General features: G+C 46.8%; 1 long non-coding RNA gene across 1 annotated transcript; it reads left to right on the top strand.

Moving 5' to 3' along the window:
* The first annotated feature begins 230 nt into the window (after positions 1-230).
* Positions 231-4173, top strand: LOC125336471. Its single transcript, XR_007207763.1, has 2 exons — positions 231-1784; positions 3819-4173. It is a non-coding gene; the product is annotated as an uncharacterized LOC125336471 (long non-coding RNA).
* The last annotated feature ends 20533 nt before the right edge of the window (positions 4174-24706 follow it).

Here is a 24706-nt window from a genome sequence, read left to right as displayed (position 1 = left end):
GGGAAGGAAAAAAATTCAACTCTCAGTCTCTCTCCGGAGAAGAAGAAGCTGAACAACTGGCCAAAAAACTGACTCGGGAAACAGCAAAACCGGGTGCTTCCTCCCTCCCCTGCCGCAGCTGGGCAAAAGTTGCTATCTCTGTGTGACTTTGAACAAGCTGCAAACTGCTTTGAAAAAGTTTTGCTCAGTTTTTCCTTCCCCCTCTCAGGCTCAATTTAGAGGCATAGAAAGGCACAAAGTTAATTTCTGGGCATAGGGCAGCAATATGGGATACACATCATAAAGTCACCCCAAGACACACATCTTTGTTTTATGTAATGTCACTCTACAGTTGTATTATTCATATAAACTTGAGATACTTTTTGGATTTGTCCAGGAAGGTTAAGACAGCATGTGCCATACTTTCCCATTTATTTTACATTATGAGCTTTTAAAATTCTTGAGGTAAAAAGATTTTCTTCCTTCTCAACAGAAATAGTTTCTTTGTTGCTCATAAAGATTTAATGCAGAAAGGACTATTCTCCCAAAACCTATGGAATATGCTTACTTGCTGCAGAAAAATACAGCAACATTTTGGAAACTTCCTACAACTTCAGTTCAAGCCACAAAAGAGCTGCTGGCCTTTCATGGGCACAAATTCCCTGGGAATTTATCTCTTTTCTCTAACAGTGTGTAAATCATAACTAAGATAATGTTTGTAAGAAAAAACCACCCTTGTATTTGTTAGGTTTGAGCTAAAAGGAGAAGGAGAAATTAGGCTTAATTGAGGTTTTATGCCTTTCCTTGGTTTCCTTATCCCACTTTAAGAGAGGGGTAATAAAGCTCACTTGGAAATGTTTAGTGCATGGTCACGAGTAGTTTGGAGTAATGGTTGATCTCATGCAATTTCCGAACTTTATTAAATCTCTGGTAATTTTCAGATAGTTTTACCTTTCACCTAGAAACTCCTCTCCATAACCATATGGGAGGGATCCATTTAATATTACAAATAAATAGATTTTCTGCCACCCAAGATTTAAATGCAATTGATGTTTTGTTTACTCTCTACCTCTCATCTAATATAACCTTCTCCATTTCTCATCCTTGTTATTACTTTTCCAAACTGGTGAGCTTTGAGGATGTAATTTATACAAAAAAATTCTGTGCTATTAAAAAACCCAAGATAATTTATTGTGCTGAAATAAAATTCCCAGCACGTAAAGTCCTTAAAGTTAGCATGATTTGAAGATGTTTTCAGACATATTAGGTCAAATTCTCATCCCTTGGAGCCTGTTGACATGGACTACAATCATATTTTTCCATCCTGGACCCCAATAGAAAAAATTGAATCAAAATGAAACACTTAATTAGTCTGAAAAGTATTTTCCTATTAACTGAATAGTCGCAGCAATAACTCACTTGTAATTTGGAGTTAAAATGGTTTTCCCCTTCTTTAGTGTTATCCTTAGTGGGAAGTGGATAACTCCTGCAATAAATCAACGGGCACAGCTACTGCTGATACCAATCACATTTGAGTGTGCTGCCCTGCTCCCCAGAGATGCTCTCTGGGAGGTTTTCTTGGCTTGAGCCCACACATTTATTTAACCCACATGTTATTTTCCCAAAGGAGCATCTCAACAGTTTTGAATGCCCCTCACAGCAGATGGAGATGGTACAACCATATACTCAGGAGCAACAAAAGAGGAATTTCCACTACCCAGCATTTGTCATGTGGTGGAAGTGGGCTGTTGTGTCAAGGCCAATGGAGAAACTCTGAAGGAAGATTGGTTGTTTCTTCCCAGCAGGTATCTTTGATGGAAACCTGCCCTCTGGCAGTGGGAAGCCATTAACCCTTGTCCTGTCACTCTAGACCCTTGTCCAAAATCCCTCTCCAGCTCTCTTGGAGCCGCTTTAGGCACTGGAAGAGGCTCTAAGGTCTCCCTGAAGCCTTCTCTTCTCCAGGCTGAACACCTCCAGCTCTCCCAACCTGCCTCTGGAGCAGAGGTGCTCCAGCCCTCAGAATATCTTTGTGACCTCTTCTACACCTGATCCAATAGGTCCATGTCCTTCTGATGTTGTAGCCAGGTGGGGATCAGTCTTTTCTCCCAGGTAACAAGCAACAGGATAAGAGGAAAGAACCTCAAGTTGTGCCAAGGCTTGGGTTGGATACTGGGGAAAATTTCTTCTTGGAAAGGGCTGTTCAGCCCTGGCACAGTATGTCCAGAGTACTGGTGGAGTCCTCATCCCTGGGAGGATTTAAAAGCCACATGGACGTGGCACTTGGGGACATGGGTTAGTGGTGGGCTTGGCAGTGCTGGTGGAACAGTTGGATTTGATGATCTCAGAGGGCTTTTCCAACCCAAATAATTCTGTGATTTTATATCCTATTGTCATTGTTTGACACTGGCCCAATGCCAGTCACCCATGAAAGTCGCTCGCTCACCCTCCCCTGCCACAGCTGGGCAGAGGAGAGAAAAATTAATGAAGGCTTCATGAGTTGAGATAAGGACTGGGAGGAGAGAAAAACCAAGGCCGAAACAGGCTCAACTTAAAGGTACAAAGTGAATTTATTACTAACAGAGTCAGAGGAGGATAATGAGAAGTAAAATGAGCCTTTAAAAACACCTTTTCTGCCCCCGAACCCCTCCCTGCTTCCCACCGACAGCGCAGGGAGACAGGGCATGGGGGTTTTGGTCAGTTTGTCACCCGTGGTTTTCTTCTGCTACTCGGGGGGAGGAGTCCTTCCCCTGCTATGCCATGGGGTCCCTTCCCACAGGAGACAGTTCTCTGTGAACTTCTCCAGCATGGTTCCAATCTCACGAGCAGCAGTCCTCCCAGAACTGCTGCAACATGAGTCCCTCCCATGGGCAGACAGTCCTCCCAAAACTTCTGTGGTGTTGGTCACTCTTCCATGAGGTGCAGTCCTCCACGGACAGGCTGCTCCAGCCTGGAAGCAGGGGCCCTCTCTCTCCACCAGGTGTTCCCCTGGATCACAGCCTCCTCCAGGCATCCACCCACTCTGGCATGGGCTGTGGGTGGACCTCTGCATCCCCCGTGGATCCCCATGGGCTGCAGGGGGACAGCTGCTTCACCATGGTCATCACCACGGCCTGCAGAGGAATCTCGGCTCCAGTGTCTGGAGCACCTCCTCCCCCTCATTCTCCACTGACCTTGGTGTCTCCATGTTTCCCTCACATGTTCTCACCTCCTCCTCTTCTCTGAAAAAAACTGTGCCCCACTTTGTTTTGATTTTCTTCTTAAATATGTTATCACAGAGGGGTTACCACCATCTCTAATTGGCCCAGCCTTGGCCAGCGGCATGTCCATCTTCAGAGCCATCAGGGATTGGCTCTGCCAGACATGGTGGAAGCTTCCAGCAGCTTCCCCCCCTGCTACCAAAAACCAGGCCATGCAAAACTGATACACCTATGATTGTCAGAGCAATTTCCCACTTGAATTTCTGATTTCATCCAAGTGGACATGGTGCCCCTCATGGTGAGTCCCTGGACACTCATATTAAAAAATCTTTCCTGTAACATTTGGGAGAAGCTGTATTTCCAAACATGTTTGTTTTGAAATACTGATTTTTACACTTGGGTGGCAATACCAGTAAAAACAGTGCAAATTGATCTCTCAGTGACTTGGAGATCTTTGGAGTTTTAGGAATGTTTTTCATAATAATTAATATCCAGGGACAAGCACAATCAAAGCTTGCACAGCTAGGGCTAGAGCATGCTGAAGCCTCAGGGAGCCTGAGCATCAGGTAGCCTGGGACTTAGAGAGCATGCAGTGGGACTTCTAATGAGATTAAATCCTTTCAACTCTATTTTATTTTGCAGCTCTGCCACGTGAAGGAGCTCCAGGGGACTTGGGCTGTAGAGAAAGGTTACACTTCAGGCTGCTTTGCAGATGCGGTGCATCATCCTGGAGCCATTTTTTTTGTCCAGCTGTAAGTAAACTCATGAACACCCCTGTGTTCTGTGGATGTCCCAGGGTACAGCAGGGGTTTTCATTCTCCTAATTATGACTTGCTGGGAAATACTTTCATTTTCACATAGGTGCTGGAGTTAAAGAGAAAAGATTCAGTGAAGCATTAATTTATGTAAAAAAAAAAATCCTTACATTGATGCTATCTGAATTAACTTTTACTGTCTTTATTTAATTTTTACTTAAAATTAAAATAACATGTCTGCATGTCTGTTTTTAACTATTCCTAGAATCACAGAACCAAAAAAACATAGAATCACAGAATGGTCTGGGTTAGAAGGGGCTGTTAAACATCATCTAGTTCAACCTGCTGCCATGAGCAGGGACATCTTCCACCAGACCAGGTTGCTCAGACCCCTGTTCTCTCATTGAGTAGATTCCTTTACTGATTTTGTACAGCATCCCCTTCTCTTACCTTGGGGGGAGGGGGTGTGGGGTTAGAGAGGAGTTTAAATGTCAGCTCTGCATTCATCTTTTCTTCTTCCCCTCCACACTGCTCCCTACTAGAGCTGGGCATGATGCCATATAGGACCAAACAAATGCCTCAGGAATAATGATCCCAGTTTGCCCCAGTTTAAAAAAAGTACTTAACATACCATTGATTTTGAATTTCAAAAGTTTGGGTAGGAAAATGCTCATTTCTTTTTATGGAGATAAAACACTTGGAATCACTCTTCAGCTCCCCAGTTTTACCAAGTGTGCACAATCAATTCTTAATAAAATAGTGGAATAAGGGCAGATTAATAAATGGATATGCTATGAATATGGTATCATGGCTGGATCTAATCTGTATTTGGATGCCATAAAAATGAATTTCCCTACAGCATGTGAATTTTATATAAATCACCCCCAGAGCTCAAGTCGCAAAACCAAAAACTGAGAGAGGTACAGGGTCAGGACAACAATAACACCCTCTTTCCCCCATTGTCCTTGTGTTTTTTCTTTGCACCAGGCACCTGGCGTCCTGTTACAAAGGGGTGAAGGACTTGGTGATTCCCAAACACACAGTCTTGTGCAGCTCATGCACACAACCTCCAGGATGCTGTTCAGGTGAGCAGCCCCAAATTTATAGGCAGGGCTGGAGGTTTTCTAGGGAGTTGGAGGTTGAGAGGTTGGTGTCAGTGTGTTGATTCTTGAGTCAACTCATCTGAAGAGCCCAGGCTGGGTAGATGGGGAAACTGAGGCTGATGGGAAGCCATAGGACCCACTCAAGGTGCAGGTGTGGGAGATTCCAGCTCATACAAATCTGTGAGCAGTGGTAACCCAAAACTTGCTGTTTCATTTTTCCTTTTGCTTAGCTAAAATTTTTCAGTTAAAGTAATTGTTTTTTAATTTCCTCATTTTGCCCAGAGATATGCATACAAATAAAATTCAGCTGGAAGCCCAGCACGCTCTGGAGAGCTGCTGGGCTGTAGGATACAGGATGTTCACATCTTCGGTCATTCCAGCTCCAGGACTTCACAGGCTCCCGACTTGCATGGAGAAATCTCCTCCTTCTGTGCTCTAACACTGCCACCCCCTGGCACATCAACACTTCCAGGGATGGGACAGCCACCGCTTCTTTGGGCAACCTGTGCCTCACCATCCTTACAGGGAAGAATTTCTTCCCAATATCTAGTGTAAATCAGAGAATCACAGCATGGTTTGGGTTGGAAAGGACTTCTAAAGCTCATCTCATTCCAAGACCCCTGCCATGAGCAGGAACACTTTTCATAGGCAGGGACACCTTCCACTAGACCAAGGTGCTCCAAGTCCTGTGCAAACTGGCCTTGAATATTTCTAGGCATGGAATATCTACCACCTCTCTGGGCAACCTAAATTCCCGAATTTTGCACTGTGACTCCAGGGACATCCAATAAAGCCACCAGTGGGTGCATCAAAACAAACATCACAAAATGGCTCTCCATGTGGTGCCCTTGGGTTCTGCAGCCACCCATGACCTTTGGCTGCCCTTGATCCCTGGGTCCTCACCACCTTCGACCACTGAGTCCCCTAGCAGCCCTTGACCCCAGAGTCCCTTGGCCTCTCACAATTCCAGGGTTCTCAGCCACCCTTGACCCACGGGTTCTGCCATCGCCTTGACCCTCGTGTGCCCTCAATCCCCAGGTCCCTAGGTTGCCTGTGACCTGGGTTCTTTGGTTGCCCTCAACCTCCAAGTCTGGCAGCCACCCTCAAACCCTGGCCCCCTGGGCCCCAGACCACCCTCTGCCACACTTGACTCCAGGTCCCCAGCTGCCCTTGATCCCAGGGTCCTCAGCCACCCTCCATCACCCTTGACCTTTGGGTCCCATGTCCACCCTGGACCCTGGGGTCCCCAGCTGCCCTCCACTCTGGGGTCCCCAGTTGCCCTTGGCTGCCCTCAACCCCAAGATACCCAGACTGCACTCAACTCCCTTGACCAGCCTTGACCCCAGGGTACAGGGCAGAGGCAGGACCTGAAGATAGAAGACAGTGGGGACCCAAAGGTCCAGTGGGGCAAGGGCCACAAAGGGGAATAGGGGACCAGCTGCTTCTTCCCTGCTACCCCACAGACTCACCTCACTGGTGCACTGCACCCCTCCCCTGCGCTCCTCTTTGGCACACGGCTCATCCCTTGGCATCTCCATTGAGATATGCACAATCTCCATATCCAGGTACAAAGTGCTCCCTCACATCTCTGGGAGATGATCTCACCATTGGTCCTTGAGAGACCCACTTGGATCAGCCCTTCCCTTCCACTAGGTGTGCCCAGGCAACCCCCCCACCCCCAAAAGCTAAAGCCTCTTCCTGTAGAGGGATTCCTTGTGGAATGGGGGCATATGATACCCCAGGAGAGCTTGGGCACCCCAGGGCTGTTGCAGAAGTACCCCTGATGGGGCCTCAGGCTGAAGATAGGCTTGCAAGGCACCTGCTAGCCGGCAGCCTTGAACAGCCTTGGGAAAAGGTATACACTGGTCAGCTCCCCCACTGCTTAGAGGCTTTCTCGTGGGAAAGGGGTGTGAACTTTGAAAAGTATAACTTGGTGTAACGGAACAATAAAAGGGGAGCACAATGCTCAAATAGTATCGGTGTTCGTGTCATGACTCTGGCTGGGCTCTCCTGCACCCGGGACCCCCTCCCGCCCCGCTACATCTTCCCATGGCAGTCTGCCCCATCATCCTCCTCACCTGTCCTGCAAAACCCTCAGTGCACCCCCAAGTCCACCCCAAGACTCCATCACTCACATCCCCTCCAGGTCCCACTGCCCCTCCCAACCTCCCTCACACTCTTGGAGACTCCCCCAAAACCACTCAGTGTCCTCTCAAAATGCCCTTTTGCCACCCAAGACCCTTCCAAACTCCCTCTACCCCCTTCCATCACCCACATTCCCCCAGGCCACCCCAGCCACCTCCCCCCATATTTGAGGAACCCCCAGCTCACCTGTCAGCAGGAAGTTGAGCTTGGCAGCCCCCATAGTGCCATAGGGACCCCCTGGATTTGGGTGAGACACCCCTCTTGGTCATCACAACAGGTTCACATTTCCTACCATTTTAGATCCCTTTCACCCTCACACCATGCTGCCTTAATTTAAGCTCCTAAAATAATAAAGAAGAGGGTTTCCTCTGAATTCTAATCTCTCAGATGATGGAAAAGGGGGATTTCCCTTCAATTTAAACCCTTAAAATGGTGAAAATTGAGTATCCCACCTCAGTTTAAACCCCAGAAGGAGGGAAAATTGAACTCTTCACTCAATTTAGTGGCCCAAATTTTTCCCCCTCCCACCACCATTTTTCCCTCAAAAAACACTGTTTTTGCAGCTTTTTGACATCTTTTTCCCTCATGAAGGTGTGAGGGACTGGAAATATAGATGTTCTGAGAATATCCCTTAAAATGGAGGGTTCTTCTTGATGTAAATTTTAAAGAGGGATATAAAGAGGTTTCTCTCAATTTAAATCTTTTAAAAATGAGGGAAAATGGGGATTCACCCTCCATTTAACCCTCAAAATGATGAAAAAGGAGGATTAGCCTTTGATTTAAACCCCTAAAAGGCTTTCACATTCCATATAAACTATAAAATAATAGAAAATTGGGATTCCCTGTCAATTGAAACCTTTAATAAAAGGGAAAAAGTAGCTTTTCCTCATTTAAACCCTTAAAATCACAAATAAAGGAAGATTCCCCTCAACTGAAACACAGAAAAGGATAGTAAAGGAGGTTTCCCCCTCAATTTAAAGCCTTTTTTTTTCCCCTCAAAATCCCCAGGTGAAGAGGATAAGGATGATGAGGGGATGAAGCTCCACACCTATCACTGACTCTGCCCCCTCTGTGTTGCAGAGTGAGATGGTCCTAGACCACCCCTCTCAGCTGGTATGTTGGGGGGTCCCCACCCCCCATCACCCCCTTCCCAGGGAGATGGATTCACTTCACTGAGAGAACATGGAGATGCGCACCCCAAATCCCCCCTTCCCCCATACCCCCAAGCTGCCCCCCCACATCTCCCCAAGGTGGTGCAGGGGGTGCCGCAGCAGCTGCCCTGTGTGTGTCACCTCCCCCACAAATACAGGTGAGGGCTCCCCAAATTTTTAGTGTGTTCTCCACCCCTTAGGCCTCCTCTCTACCTCCTTCCTACCCCCCTTCCTCATGGGTGGTCCCCCCAAATTTCTCCCTCCCTTCCAGTCACTCCTCACCCTGGTCAGCAGCTCTGTGGCCAGGTAGTCAGGTAAGGGGGGAACCACAAATTTGGGGTGGGGGCCCCCCAATTGCATGGGGAGTCCCCCAAACCCTCCTGTCCCTCCCCTGCAGCTGCTTGACACCCTGGAGACCCTCCATTCCCTCAGCACCCCAATACAGCAGCTGAGATGCCCCCACCTCCTCAGACTGGCCGTACCCCAAAGTAGGGGGTGATACCCACAATGCTTCGCAACCCCCACAGCTGGGCAGAGCCTATAGGGGGTCTGGAGCTGTCCTGGTTTCCAGTGAAGGTGAGTGACCCCAAATCCATCTGGTTTTACCCCAAAACACTCACCCCCCACAGAAGTGATGGAGGGCAGCTGGGGACCCCAAGGTCGAAGGCAATGGCGTGTGACTGGGGTTCAGGGAGTTGAGGGTGGCCAGGGGACAAAGGGGTTGAAGGTGGTATAGATCTGCTGGGGACCCGGGGGTTGGGGGGGAGGGTAGTGGAAAGCTGGGGGGGGCCTGGAGATCAAGGAGGGCGAGAGCAGCAACGGACCTGGGGATCAAGATATACTTGATGCCAGCAGTATGCCCATGTGGCCAAGAAGGCCGATAGCATCCTGGTATGTATCAGGACTAGCGTGACCAGCAGGACCATCGAAGTCATTCTTCCCCTGTACTCAGCGCTGCTGAGACCGCACCCTGAGTACTGCGTCCAGTTCTGGGCCCCTCAATTTAGGAAGGACATTGAGATGCTTCAACATGTCCAGAGAAAGGCAACAAGGCTGGTGAAGGACCTGGAACACAAGCCCTATGAAGAACGGCTGAGGGAGCTGGGGCTGTTTAGCCTGGAAAAGAGGAGGCTCAGGGGAGACCTTATCACTCTCTAAAATTCCCTGAAAGGTGGTTGTAGCCAGGTGGGGGTTGGTCTCTTCTCCCAGGCAACCACTGACAGAACGAGAGGACACAGTCTTAAGTTGCGCCAGGGGAAGTTTAGGTTAGATATTGGGAAAAAATTCTTCACTGAAAGAGTGATTGGGCACTGGAATCGTCTGCCCAGGGAGGTGGTGGAGTCACCATCCCTGGATGTGTTTAAAAAAAGACTGGACATGGCACTCAGTGCCATGGTTTAGTTGATGAGGAGGTGTTAGGTCATAGGTTGGACTTGATCATCTCAAAGGTCTTTTCCAGCCTAGTTCATTCTGTGATTCTGAGACTGTGCGATGGAGAAGACAGCCATGAAAGCTGATGCTGGCTCCTTCCCCCCAGGGTGCTCCCCAGCCTGGGTGTGTGTCCTGGCTGCCCATCTCGCTGTTCAAACCCTCTGCCATTTTTCCCAGAGCCTGGGAATGGCATCACCACCTCATTGTTCCGCATGTGTGGTGAGGTGAGGAGCTGAAGGCACGTGGCTTTCCCGGTTCTCTGCAACTTGCTGAGAGAAAGAGTGTGTGGATGAGGCTTGTTTTGGAAAACAGAGATGCCATGTTTAAAACAGAGCTCTCATTTTCAGCTTCAACAAGGGTTTGCCAGAGAAAACATACCAATGCCAGTTTCAGTGGGAATGAAGCTGGAGCATGAGGATTCAGAAGAAACTCTCTTCCTCTCCCTCCCAGGCTGGATGGTGTGGTGAATCAGAAAAAGGAAACTTTTTGTGGGTTGACATAAGAAGAGTTTAATAATTGAAACAAAGTAAAATATAATATTATTAATAATGATAATAGTGATAACAACAACAATACTAATCATGAGAGCCCCAGACAGATAAGTGATACACAGGACAATTACTCACCACCTCCTGACTGATGCCCAGCCTGTCCCTGAGCAATGACTGTCCCCTCCTGGCTGACTGCCCCAGTTTATATACTGAACGTGATGTTCTGTGGTATGGTGTATTGGATTTACACAGCCTGCATTTTGATAGTGGGGGGCCACAGAGGTGGCTTCTGTGAGAAGCTGCTAGAAGCTTCCACAACATCTGGTAGAGCCAATCCCTGATGGCTCTGAAGATGGACATGCCACTGGCCAAAGCTGGGCCAATTAGAGATGGTGGTAACGCCTCTGTGATAACATATTTGAGAAGAAATCAAAACAAAGGTTGGGGCGCAGTTTTAATTCCAGTCAGAGAGGAGCAGAGTGAGAATATGTGAGACAAACAACTGTGCAGACACCAAGGTCGGTGCAGAAGGAGGGACTGGAGGTGCTATAGGTGCCGAAGCTGAGATTCCTCTGCAAGCTGTGGTGCAGCCTGTGGTGAGGCACCTGCCCCCTTGCAGCCCATGGAGATCCACAGGGATACAGAGATCCACCCACAGTCCGTGGAGGAGACCCACATCAGACCGGGTGGATGCATGGGAGGAGGCTGTGACCCCATGGGAGACCCGTGGAGAGTGAGGCCCTGCTCCCATGCTGGAGCAGCCTGTCCTTGAAGGACTGTACCCCATGGAAGAGTGACCCATGCTACAGCAGTTTTGGGAGGACTGTCTGCCCATGGGAGGAACTCATGCTGCAGCAGTTCTCAGAGAGCTGTTGCTCGTGAGATGGAGCCACGTCAGAGAAGTTCACGGAGAACTGTCTCCTGTTGGACGGACCACACGGTGCAGCAGAGGAACGATTCCTCTCCCAGAGCAGTGGGAGAAGCCACAGGTGATGAACTGACCAAAACCCCTGTCCCCTTGTGCTGCTGGGGTAGGCAGCAGAGCTGGGAAGGAGGGAAGATTGGGTGGAAGATGTTTTTAAGCGCTTGTTTTACTTCTCATTATCCTGCTCTGATTTTGTTAATAATAAATTCTCATTATATCTCAAAGCTGAGCCTGTTTTGCCCTTGATGGTATTTAGTGAGCTATCTCTCCTAGTCCTTATCTCAACTTATGAACCCTTCTTTGAATTTTCTCTCCTCTGTCCAGCTGCAGCAGGGGAGTGAGTGAGTGGCTTTTGTGAGTGCCTGGCATCTGGCCAGTGTCAACTCATGACATATGGAATATCACTCTGGCCAGTTTGGGTCAGCTGTCTGGGCCATGCTCCCTCCCAGCTCCTTGTGCAGCTCCTCACTGGCAGAACACAGGACATGGAAAAGTCCTTGATTTAGAGTAAGCGCTACTGAACAAAAATGTCCATGTGTTCTCAACATTATTGTCATAATCCAAACCCCAGCACATTGCCAGGTACTGGGAAGAAAATCGACTCTATCCCAGCTGAAACCAGGACAATGGGAAATGCTGGCAGCCCAGAGAAACACGGGGCCTGCCTGGAGAGGAGTGGAGGGGCTGCACAAGTCCTTGACCACCAGAGCATCAGAGAGAAGAGAATATGAGGAGACTCAGCCTGGAGGGATAACACAAGGGAGCAGGATGCTGATGGAAAAGCAGAGGCTGCTGTGTGCAGGGGAGCCACAGGCAGAATGAAGGGAGGAGGATGAAGAAGAGCTTCATTCACTGCTCAGCAAGAAAGAAGAACAGGCACAGGAGGATGCAGGGAATGCAGAAGAGTTTGGTAATTTCTTTTTTTAGCTTTAATCTTCATAAAAATCTAGATGTGACCAGGTAGGTAATGAAAGGGGAGGTGAGAAAACAGGCCACAACAGGAGAGGTAGGATAAAGGAGAATGTAGATGTATAGCACGTGTTCAGTCTGGGAAAGATCGTGAATATGCTGGAGAGAACAGGAAGAGGAACAAACCCAGCCAGAAAAAGAAGAGTGTTTATCAACCCATCTTCAGGGTGATATTGAATAACTGTTCACTGGATGCTTCTGTGTTTGAGAACATTTGTGCCACAGAAGATTAACTCAGGTGGTTTTTGACTTATGGCATGTCTGGGTGTCCCTGTCAGATGAAAATCCAGAGGCCCAACAGAACTTTTGCTAAAACCCAGACAGAAAAGAGATCCTAGAGATGTGTGTGTACAGCAGTTGCTGCATTGCTATGATTGGTGTATGAACTCTGGCTACTTGGGCTTGTGCCATGTCCCCAGCCCCAGGGCCTCAACGCTCCCACCAAGGACCAAGTCTCCATCGGCTGCTGGAGAGGATGATAAGCTGGAGGCAGGCCAAGTTTCGGGCATCTTACAGGAGTTTGCTGAGGGCTGGTCAGAGACAGGGGACTGGGTTAAATCACAGTGCTGAAACAGGACAGTTGCCTTCAGGGGCCAGCTCCATGCACACAAGATTTCAGATGGTTTCATGGAAGCAGTCATTTTCCAAGGCTAAAGAAGTACAACTGCAGCATGAAAACCTACTGTTTCTCCCTTAGCGGAGCTGATATAGGGTATCCTTCCCCTCTGCAGCCCACAGCATCAGCCAGGCAGATCCTCTCCTCATTCTTAGACCTCTTGTTCCCAGGTCAGTCCCAGGGAGAAGTTGGGAGAGTGATTAGGGAGGTCCCATGACAAATGAGGGGCTGCAGGGCCTGGCAAGAGTGCTCAAGGTGGCCAAATTGGATGTGTGAACTGATGTGAGTTGGTCATGGCAGGTGCCTTGCATGGGAGAAGCAGAAGCTTCCATGAGTTCATTCAGTCAAAACAGATACAGGGCCAAGGACCAATGCTGAAATATATTATATCCACATAGGCCTGATGCCCTGAATGCCACAATACGATGCTTGAAATTCCACTTGGTTGAAATTCAATATTTATTAAGCACTAAAGCTTTTTTTGCTATTATTCAAATTTACCCAGCTGTGGATGTTCTGCAGTTTTCAAGTGGAAAATGGTTCGGGTATCAAAGTTTGTTTGCCAGACCACCTCAGCTACCTGTCTTCTGGGCTATCACAGTCACTGATTCCAAAGCAACGCTGGAACTGAAATAACATTTCAAAATCTTGAAATGCTGCAGGAAACCAACTAAACTTTCTCCACTCTAGTCAAAAAACTGTGGGCAGGAAGAGAAGGCAGCAAACTGACTCTGCATGGCTGAAGCTTCATCCTTGAAGTCTTCACTCACCAGGAGCAACGTCTGAACACTACAGAATGGTATCTGTTTGCAGATGGACTGAAATTAATGTCTTTAATAACCGTGGTTTATTGAATATTTCTTCTGCTGTAGTACTGGATGACTTAAAACATGGACTATGAATCTGGTGCTGTAAATCATAGAATCACAGAATATCCTGAGTTGGAAGGGATCCACTCAAGTCCAACTCCTGGCCCTGTGCAGGACACCCCAAAAATCCCACCATGTGCCTGAGACTGTTGTCCAAACAGTCCTTGAGCTCTGGCAGCTTTGGGGCCATGACCATTCCCTGGGAGCCTGTTTAGTGCCCGACCACCCTGAGTGAAAAACTTTTTCTTGATATCCAACCTAAACCTCCCATGACTCAGCTTCATGCCATTCCCTTGAGTCCTGTCACTGGTCACAAGAGGGAGGAGATTGATGACTGCCCCTCTGCAGCCCTTCATGAGGATGTTGAAGATTGTAGTGAGGTGTCTCCTCAGTCTCCTCCAGGCTGAACAGACCAAGAGACCTCAGCCACTCCTCATACAGAGCCTTAAGGCCCTTCATCATCCTTGTTGCCCTCCTTCAGATGCTTTCTAATGACAATGTGTTTTTTATTTCATGATGCCCAAAACTGCCCCCAGCACTTGAGGTGAGGCTGCCCCAGTGCAGAGCAGAGCAGGACAATCCCCTCCCTTGCCCAGCTGGCGATGCTGTGCCTGATGCCCCCCACGACATGGATGTCCCTCCTGGCTGCCAGGGCACTGCTGACTACGTTCAACTGGCCATGGACCAGGAGCCCCAGGTCCTTTTCTACAGCTGCTCTCCAGCCTCTCATTCCCCAGTCCATACACACAGTCCATAACACACAGCCCTGTCTCAGCTGCAGAATTTGCTTACGCACAGAATTACAGAATGGGCCACGTTGGAAGGCACCACAGTGGGTCATCTGGTCCAACCTCTCTCCTCAAGCAGGGTCATCCCAGAGCACATGGCACAGGGTTGTGTCCAGACTGTTCTGGAATATCTTGAGTGAGGGAGACTCCACACCCTCTCTGGATGATCTGTTCTAGTGCTCGGTCACTGCACAGATAAGAAGTTCTTCCTCATGATCAGAAGGAACTTCCTGGGCATCAGTTTCTGCCTGTTGCCTCTTGCCCCATTGCTGGGCACCACCAAGCAGAGCCTGGTCCGTACTCTGACCGCTCCCTGTCACTGACAGACATGGATGAGGGCCCTCTCAGTCATCTCTTCTTGAGGCTGAACAGGCCCAGCTCCCTCAGCCTTTGTTTGTAAGAGAGATGCTCCAGTCCCCTCATCACCTCTGTAACCTCTGCTGGACCTGCTCCAGGAGCTCCATGTCTCTCTTGTCCAGAAGAGCCCAAAACTCCAGATATGGCTGAGCAGAGGGGCAGGATCACCTCCCTTGACCTGCAGGCAATACTTTCTCTTCCTAATGCACCCTGGGATTGCCCTATTGGCCCATTGGCCAGTGCACCCCAATGCACCCATTGGCCTCTGTGGCCCTCAGGGCACTGCTGGCTCAGGGACAGCATACTGTCCACCAGGACCTCAAGGTCCTTCTCCACAGAGGTATACTCCCTTGCATGTGAACTCTGCTTTGGTACATTATTGCTTTAAAGGACAAATCTAAAATCTGTTAATCTAAACAGTTCTGATTTTAAAGGAAGTTCAGGCTTGGCTCTGAACATGCAAACACATGTGACTCGTGGCTGTTCGCAAAAAGAAGCATCACAGAAGCACAAACACTCCTTGCCAATCCATTTTTTGAGTTGTCTGTGAAACTTTGGCACCATATCCCGAGAACACCATATGGAAATAAAGCTTTTGTTTAACCTACTTATGTGGGCTCCCTGTGGAGGTGATTGTCCGCCTGGCCAACTCTGTAACTCTGGCTCCCTGAACACTGCCATCACATAGAAAGCACTGGGGGGAATAACTGTTGGTTGTTATCCAAATAAGGTGCCAGAGGTTATTCATGGAGAGATGTCATTGAGATTGCTCTGGTTGACTGCAACACAGCCAGAACAAGAGGGAAGTATGACCCCCTACTCCTGATGGGTTCAAGCCTCAGGTCCTGTTTGTAGAGTGGTCCCAGGATCTCCATTTCTCGCACTATGGAGGGGAGGGATCAGCCTGAAAATCTTCTCCTCTTTACTCCTGCTGCTGTAGCTTTTTCCTTGTGGCTGATATTATGAAGACTGCTGACTGTGCACACTGGTGTCTGTGTGTGTGGAGAGGGACAGGAAACATGACAATAATGCCCTGACCTGAGGTGAGGTTAGAAGACAAAAAGGTCTTCATTTAGTTAGGATGAACCTGCCTTGCTTGCACACCCAGGCACTGTTGTCTGCATGTGCCCAGCCAGCAGAGAATTGGCAGGTAGAAAGAAAATGAGTGAAGAATCTCTCCAGACAGGAAGTCCTCCCGTTGTGATGGGACAGTAGGTTTCACATCCTGAGAGGTCTCTAGCAGATCATTCCTCATATCTGGAACAACAGGAGGCCCTAAGCAATGATAGGAACAAGCCTTGCATGTTGCTTCTGTGGACTCGGAAAAGGAAAAGCACAAATGGATGCTCCTCAGAAAGCATTGGAGGTGCCTTTGTGATTAAATGGCATCTGCCTGATACCTTTCCCTGACACTGGAGCTGGCTGATAAACTTCCTTCCCCTTCCAAACACCCAAATTACATGTTTGGAATATCCGTGGCTCCAGACACCAGATTGTTTAGGATGGTGCTTGTTGGGCTAGGGACCGCTGGTGGTAGTAATTTAACAGGTGAATCCAGCACTCAAGAACTGGGGACCTGTTCAGATGCAGTCACCACAGAAAGACAAAAAAGTACTGCCCCAGTCACTGGACAATGTGCCATAAATTGTGGGTTTGGACAATATGGAATCATAGATTAGAATCACAGAATATCCTGAGCTGGAAGGGACCCACATGGATCATTAAGTCCATCTCCTAGCCCTGCACAGGACCATCCCAAGAACCCCACCGTGTGCCTGAGAGTGTTGTCTGAACACTTTTCCAACTCTGGCAGGCTTCATCTTGTGACTATGCTCCCTGGGGATCTTGGGATTATGGACATAATCTCCATGTTGCCTAAGGCTATGCGAGTCCAGAGACAGTGCGGTGATCCCTGTACATGGCTTCAAAACAAAATCCCAAGTAAATATGTAATCAGGATGATAATAAATTCACTGAGTGGCAAATTAAGGTGTTGATGAGAAGTTACTCTTGTTCACTTTCCTCTGGACATAGACAAAGTCCATCAATATGAATATCACCTTTGCTGCCCTTCTCACTGTAATAGGTCATCTGAAGAGAAAAGGCTGGAACACTATGTTTAGGCAATACCTCTGATATTTATGTAAGTCATGGGACTTGCAGTGTTGGACACATTTATCCTCAGTACCTCACGCCCTGGTGCTGGACACATTTCTAGGAGATATGAAGGGCTGCATGGCAAATCCCTCTGCTCTTTGCAGCTACAAGGGGAAATGAGTCGAAAATTACTTGAAAACAACCCCCCCCCAAAGGTGAATGAATGTATCTTCTCCAAGCTTTCACTTTCTGTGCCCCTCTGCTATCCCATACTGGCATTGTGTAGGAAAAGGCACATCCCTGCTGCGGAAGTTTTTTTTATGCTACCCTGTATTTGCCATAAGAATGAGAGAAATATTTTGCTCTTGATTTTGTACAGCTCACTCAGTTTCAGCAGAGTTTATTTATAGAGAGAAAAGCGACACACGGAGACCTCCCTGTCCTCTCTAAGCTGGAACAAATATTTCGCTATACTCCTATTATTTTCATGCCAAAATATTTTATCTGAACTAGATTTTAACCAATCACAGGAAAACCTTCAGCATTAAAAAGAACAGCTACAGCCCATGAAACAATTAACTACTGCTCACTTCTGTAACATCAAACGCAAGGTACAAATCTGATGAAAGTGTTTTTTGCTGTATATGTCGGTGCATACATATATATTCGTATGTGTACATGGAAATAGATATGCCTGCATACACTTAATCAGCACCCATTTACCACGAGAGGGCAGGCAAAGAATATGAAAATCAGTTTTTCTGTGCACATGTGAATGAGCGAATCATTCAGTAGCCAGAAAATATCACTACTGTTTTCTTTAATCATCTCCAATGACTTTCTTATTATAGAATCATAGAATAGTTTGGTTTGAAAGGAACCAAAGTCATCTAGTTCACTCCCCCTAAAATGAGCAGGGACATCTTCAACTAGACCAGGTTGCTCAGAGCCCTGTCCAGCCTGGCCTTGAGCACTTCCAGGGATGTGGCAACCACAGCTTCTCTGGGCAACCTGTGCCAGTGTTTCACCAACCTCATTATAAAAAACATTTTCTTAATATCTAAACTAAATCATCCATCTTTTAATTTAAAACCATTACCCCTTTTTCTAGTGCAACAGGCCCTTCTAAAAAGTTTTTATCCTGAATCTCAACCCATACAACAACCTCATAGGGCACAGTTTGATGGCTATTTTTGTTTTTGTTTATTTGTTTCGAAATTCTCTGCATTTTTCAAGGAAGAAATGGACTGAGCTAAGAGTGGTTCATCATGGGTTAATCACAAGAAATGTCAAAAGTGAAAGGTGAGAAACTTCCTCGGTGCTGTGGCTAAAATCTCTCTCATGGATGGCAGGGGGTTGGTATGTGTGTGTCTGGAGAAAGGGAGAGGTCGGTAGGAGCTGTACGTCTACCAACTTTCCATCAGGCATAAATGGGTATTCACTTATGTGCAGTAGAAGGACTAGTCTCTTATCAAGCATGTCTTACCTGAGAGCTGAAAATGACCGAGATCTAAACATAGCAAGGATAGGTTTGTCCATTCTCATAGTCATGGGTCCTGGGAACAGCTGATTTCATCCATTAAGTTGTGAAGTGTGCTATCAGCAAGAGAGACCTTTTGAGAATGTCCAATGAGCAAAGAAGAGCTTCTCTTCTTTTAATTCATTATATGGAGAGGATAAAAATACAGTAATCTTAATGCCAGAAAGCAAATCCAGAGAAGCGCACCCCTTCATCCAGGAGATACTTATGATATGGCATAGACAGACCTTCTAGAGAGGTCATGAGATCTGTAAGGATCATTGTCTAAAACACAGTGCCTTTGACCTGAGGAGGAAAAGGGGTGTACAGTCTAACCCCAGAAACTGTATCCCAATTTCTTAACAAAGATCTTTTAATTTTTATATGAGGACATGATTTACAGGGGTACTGAGGCTTTTCATGGAGGAATTCTGTTCAGGGCTTTGCTCAGTGGGATGATGGATGTCAGACCCTCAAAGCAACAACAGAATGGCAGAATCACTTAAAACATTTGCAACACATTCCAGAAATATCATCCCAACTGGCTTCTCTCAAGGAAACCTGGAAATTATTTTAAGGAATTGATATGTCCAACCTGGGCTGAAAAGCTGGGATTTACACCAGCAGGAGGTACACCCACAACCAGCAAAAAAAAAAAAAATCCCCAAATTTTCTGTTTCCTGACTACAAGAGGGACTCATTTCCCTTAATTTTGAATCTGTGTTAGTCATTCACCACTCCCTTGTTCACAGGAGAAAGTTGGAGCTCCTCGTGGGTGACTCATCTGCTGGAGAATGAGATGAATCACAAGCAAGAAAGGCTTCTATTTTCCTCCATGAGCTGTGGAGGATATCAGAATCAGTGGGTCCTTTAATAGATACCAACCCTGTACATGTCTATGTTTGATCAGAGGTATCACATCTTTTTCACCTATGACATCATTCTGGGGTTACAAATTTCTAAGAGAAGAAGGAGACCAGGAATTTACTCAGCTCTTCAAAGCTGCTGCCATTACCTCTTCTACCTGTCAGGGAGCTGGTGATACATATTTGAGCATAATTATCTGTGCTTCTGTGTTCCCCATATTTCACCATTCCAGTGCACTAAACTTCCTAGTGGAAACGTAGACTGTGCACTGGGTCTGAAGTTTTTGCTGAGTGCATCCCACCTCTGAAATCTAGAAGATATTCAGCAGCAAATTAGGTTTCAGTGTTTGTAAAAATCAGATGAGTAGGATTGTTTCCTTCAGATTGTTGCCCTATGTCTGATTTCTCAGTCCACAGAAATAACTCCAGCATTCCCCTATGTCTCCCAGTGTATCCCTAGCTTCATTCTTTGGTCCAAAGGGGTTGTTAGATGGCACAGATACTTTTCTCCTCCTGCAGTATGTTCATCTGAAGCAGAGCACACAGGGACTGTCATGACAGACTGTCTGCACAACAAGGACCATGCTCAGGGTTTAAGTCAGGGTTTCAATCCTTTTTCTCTATGGAAAAAATTCCAAAAGATGTCATTGGGGGTGGAAATTATATTCTTCAAGAAAAGCTAACACACTGTGCGGGAAGCAGAGACGTTTTGGAAATAACACACCTGTGAGCTATAAATAAAGTGGTGACATAGTGATGGAACAAGGGCTTGTTATGGGAAGGATCAAAGGGTTTAAGGAACATGACAAAAATAGAGCATTTCTAACCAATTTCTTCTCTCCCTAGCATTATGATTGCAAACTTCTTTTGTTTTCAGTGCTTGCCTAAAAAAACCATAGAAGGAGCAAAATCACACTCTCAACCAACTGTGGTGAAATCCTTTTCTGCATGATCTGAAAATTACCTGTGTCATCATCAGCTTCAAGGCCTTGTACATAGAATGACAGTAATCCTTTCACTATAGCTTCCCTCCAGTAAGTCATCATCTAGCTAAAGAGGTAGAAAGAAGGGGCAGCAAGAAGGGAAAATTGCTTATTTCAATGGTGTTTGATAGTTTAAACTGATTTTTGTAAGGTCTGAGTCAATAGCAGGGACTGAAAATGCCAGACATGACTGACATCCATTTCCCCACCTGAAAGGATACCAAGAGAAGGAAGAATGGATGACATTTCACACTTTAAATGGAACCGGAGGTTTAGAGTGAAACATGATCTTTAACCCCTTTAGCACAGACAACAGAGAAAACTGTTCCGCTGCTTGTTTGGCACCACCTGATTCATAGATCCTCCTGCTATTGCAGTGATAGAGCAGAGTTATGAGAAATATTTGCAATAGAAACCACATCAGTCTCATTTGGTTTGCATTTCAGGATAAACCAGATTTGTTCCATGGAGTACAGTTTCCTGAACCTCCTGATTAAGCTTTGGGATGTTCAAACACAGGCTAGAAGATGTCCCTGGAGATTGTAGTGGGCAGAAAAAGTGGTGGGCAGATAGTAGTGGACAGAAACACCTGAAATCTGGGTTGGATGCAGGCTACCTCCAACCATCTGAGCTGGCAGGGCAAGTGCAAGCGAGGCAGGAGCTCTCTGTCCTTATTTCCATCTTCTCAAGACCTGGCAACTGCAAGCCATACCTCAAAGTCTTGCTGGGCAATGGTGTATGTCTGAGGTCCACAGGGGATGGGAAATAAAATCAGAGGGCCCTGGAGACAGTTTTGGCCCCTCACAATTCAAACACAAATTCCATTTGCCCCATTTCAACCCTCCCAAAATTATGAGACTCTGAAGCTCCTGTGATATGAGCTTACTTATCTGGGAGTTTTGCCCACATTTTTTTCCTCTCCCTTTTCCCTTACTGCCTCACTGCTGCATGCCCCAGCAACCCCCACATCTGGGGAAATGTTTCCTTCCCAACTTATTTGTATTATTTTCTGTGGTGTCTCAGTCTGCAGAAGACCCTTATCACCAAAACCACCTCATCTTTATCCTGCAGTAGTGCCTACTTACACGAGGAGTTTCCACAATATCTGCCACTTCAAGTGATGTACAACATTCGTAAGCACTCCACAAATGTCTTGAGCACCGTGAACGTTTCATTCTTGTTCAATTTTTTGTCATTGCCCGCTAGGGCATCAGGCAGTGCCTGGGGACCCTGTCACCTAAGAGTGACAAGATGAGCCAGAACTATGCCCAGGATTGTGCTTATCCTTCGAATCACTGATTCATAACATGGGCGCAGCTGACTGCTTCATAGCTGGTCATATCTGGCTGGGTGAGTGTGAAGTGCCCCAGGAGAACTGGACACGTGTTTTTTACCCTGCTTTTGGGATGAATTTCACACCTACTTTAGTCACTGCTGGCTGATTTGGAGCTAGCTAAGGTATGTCTCTTTTGCAGTTGTACATGGAGCTGTCTGCATCTTGCAAGGTCAATGTCTTCATGGCCCAAGGTGAGGTGGACCTGAGGAAGATTATGGCTGGGACCAGAGGGGACTGAGCCAAGTCTAGTCCAGGGAGATGCCAAGAGCAGCTTCTTCTTCAAGTTCAGCTGAAGACACAGTACCTGAGACCTGCAGGTAACATACGATGAGACAGATAAGGGACAGGAGTCACAGCTGACCAGGACAACTTCCCTGTTCCGCTCACCACAAGCATCAGCACCAAGACAAGCCAAAATCCCAGCATGTGACGCATCATCATATTCCCAGCGTCAAACTTCCCTCAACACCAGCAGGAATAGAAAAAGGGGCCAGAGCAAAGCTCTTGGACCTCTTGTTCCTCGTGTTTTGGTTTTTTTTTTTCAAAAAGAACAAGCTATAATCGGAGCAGGAGGAAAGAAAGCATAAATATTAAACCTTGTTTAGTCTTGGGAAGTGTAATTTATAATTAGAGTTGGTCATCCTGTTGACATGATAGAACCTATTTTAAGTGTGAGGTGAGCACATGGTCAACCTCTAATCTTTTGCAAGTGATTAAAAACTGCCAGTTCTTTTCTTCTTGTCTTCTCTCTTTTGTCTTATTTTTCTTCTTATTTTTTTCCTTCTTTAATATAATTTCTAGAAAGCAACTGGGCTAACATTAGTTCAAGATAATGACACTTGTAGTGGCAGTGATGTCTTGGAGCTTCTCAGCAGCTGGGAATTTTGCTTTCTGTTCATGCACTTCTGCTTGTCTTCATGCCAGCCCCACCAACCAAGCCTGTTCACCTCTACTATGGAAGAGTGGGAATCCCATGAGACTTGGAGGGGCAGGAGATAGTGAGGGTTGGCTTTGTGTGACCAGCACTGACCTGTGGCCTTTTTGTTTTGAAGTGGCATTTGCCAATTGCCACATCCTGCTGCCCTAGTACCAGCAGAAGTTATTGCAGGACTGGTGCTTGTAAGAAGTTTTGGAGGCAAGATCCTACAAGTTTGCAGGGTGAGGTGTCCCTCCTGGGGTCCTCAGGTTCTTTCATGGGGTATGCATGGATACATCAATGCTGTCAGATAACCCGGCTCCTCACATCAACCACATTGGGGGTTAGGTCTTCCGTGGGCACCCTTCCCCACCAAGCCAGATTGTCCTCTCCAAGTTGGGTGTAGTCCTTGGGTTTTCTTCAGGGCCTGGATCAGGTTCGGCTGCTTCTGCTCCGCACAGTCCTCCTACACTATTCTAGAGCAGCTTTGCACACTGTCCCCATGTTACTCAGGGCACTCTAAAAGAAAGTGAAACAATGATGTCAAGGCTCTGGGGTCACCATCCAGAGGTAGATAATGGAGTGTTACACACCTGGACATGTCCAACTTGCCCTAGAGAAGGGCAAAGTTTGTGCGGATCAGGCCAGGGATCACTCCCTGGGAGTGATCTTTAGTGGGAGAGATGTAACTGGAAAAGCCATCTGCACTCAGGTGTCACTGGGAATAAACCATAGGTTGACCCAAGTTTCCGCTGCCCACACACCAGAGATGGAGTCTAACAGTAGCAGGATCTGTGGGAATTATTCCTTCTGCTTCCATATACTCCGAAATTTCATGTTGGGAGCCTTCCTATCCTTTCTGTGATGGACTATTTTCCTATTAGCTAGCCATGCATCGCCTGGGAAGTACAATTGTACCTCCATCTCTAAGAAGAAGGTCTGCAGTCATCCTCCAGGCTTGGCTACTGTGACATCAAGTTGGCCATCAGGTTGTCCTGGTGTGGTGACAGGAACGGGATACAATATATCCTTGTTCCTTGGTGAACTCCCTTTGTCAATCTGTCCAAATAAGCTACTGTGGGCTGAGTTTTGGCCCATAATAATAATAGTAACAACAACGACAACCACAACAATAATAAAAAATATGCATATACAGCTACACCTGTACATGAGCAATAGCCAAGGCAGTAATAAAACCGTTATTGTTTCCTTCATTACCATTATGTACATGTTGCTATTAAATGGATTAGTCTTGTTGCAATCTTATTGCAACAGCATGAGCAAGGTGTATTTACTGAGATATTTAACAAACCACATTTTTCACATTTGTAGATTTTTTTCATTTTGAATTTCCCAGTGTGGTGCAGGTCTGAAGTAACTCTGACTCACAGGACCTGGTGTGCTACAGAGAACGAACCTGTTGCAGAGAAGCAAAAGCTGGAGCCTGCAAATGTTTAGCAGAATTTACAAAGCTGTTTGGCACATGGTATAAAATGACATAGTTTTTACCTGATTTTAATAAGCAAATCCAGGAAAGCAGGACAGAATTGATGCTGTCTGGGAGAAGGGAGCCAGCACCTCATTTTTTTAAATGAAAATTCTTGGCTATTGTTGCATATCTAAGTGAAAAGGGGATAAAACATATGATGCTGAAGGCAAACCTCTCCTCTGAGGGAGATCACTCTGTTGAGATGATCCTCGTACATGCAGGGGAGAAGGTGGGAGGTTTGTGGTGGTCCCTGGGATGTTTTCTTTGATCCCTGGTGCCCGTGGGAGCTCCTCAGCTGGGTGGCCATGGGGAGGTCTTATCCTGGCTGGTGAAGCCAAGACTCAGTTTGGTCCTAAGACATCCACTGAAGAGCTGGCAAAACCCTGTCAGAGGTTTACAGTGCTGCAAACGATCATGCAGAGCCAGTGAACACCTGCCCAGATATCGGAGCATGTCTAAGCAGATGTAGACAACACAGACAACGTGCAAGTCCCCCACCAACTTACACAAAAGCATTGCAACTGAAATAGAAGGGAGCTTTGCACCCAAAGTAAAGAAAGCAAAATTCATCCCACAGCCCTTTTTAGAAAGTATTTATGTTATTACCCATTCAAGCATTAAATTGAATTTATCCTTTCCCCCAAGGGTGTGTTTGGCCATCCCACTGCAGTGCCATGGAGATGCAGCTGACCTGTTGGGACACCAAAGACGATGTGCTTGCTCT

This window comes from Corvus hawaiiensis, chromosome 2, assembly GCF_020740725.1.
Source record: "Corvus hawaiiensis isolate bCorHaw1 chromosome 2, bCorHaw1.pri.cur, whole genome shotgun sequence".
Taxonomy (NCBI): domain Eukaryota; kingdom Metazoa; phylum Chordata; class Aves; order Passeriformes; family Corvidae; genus Corvus; species Corvus hawaiiensis.
The sequence above is the reverse complement of the archived record's forward strand: the minus strand, read 5'-3'. Positions and strand labels throughout refer to the sequence as shown.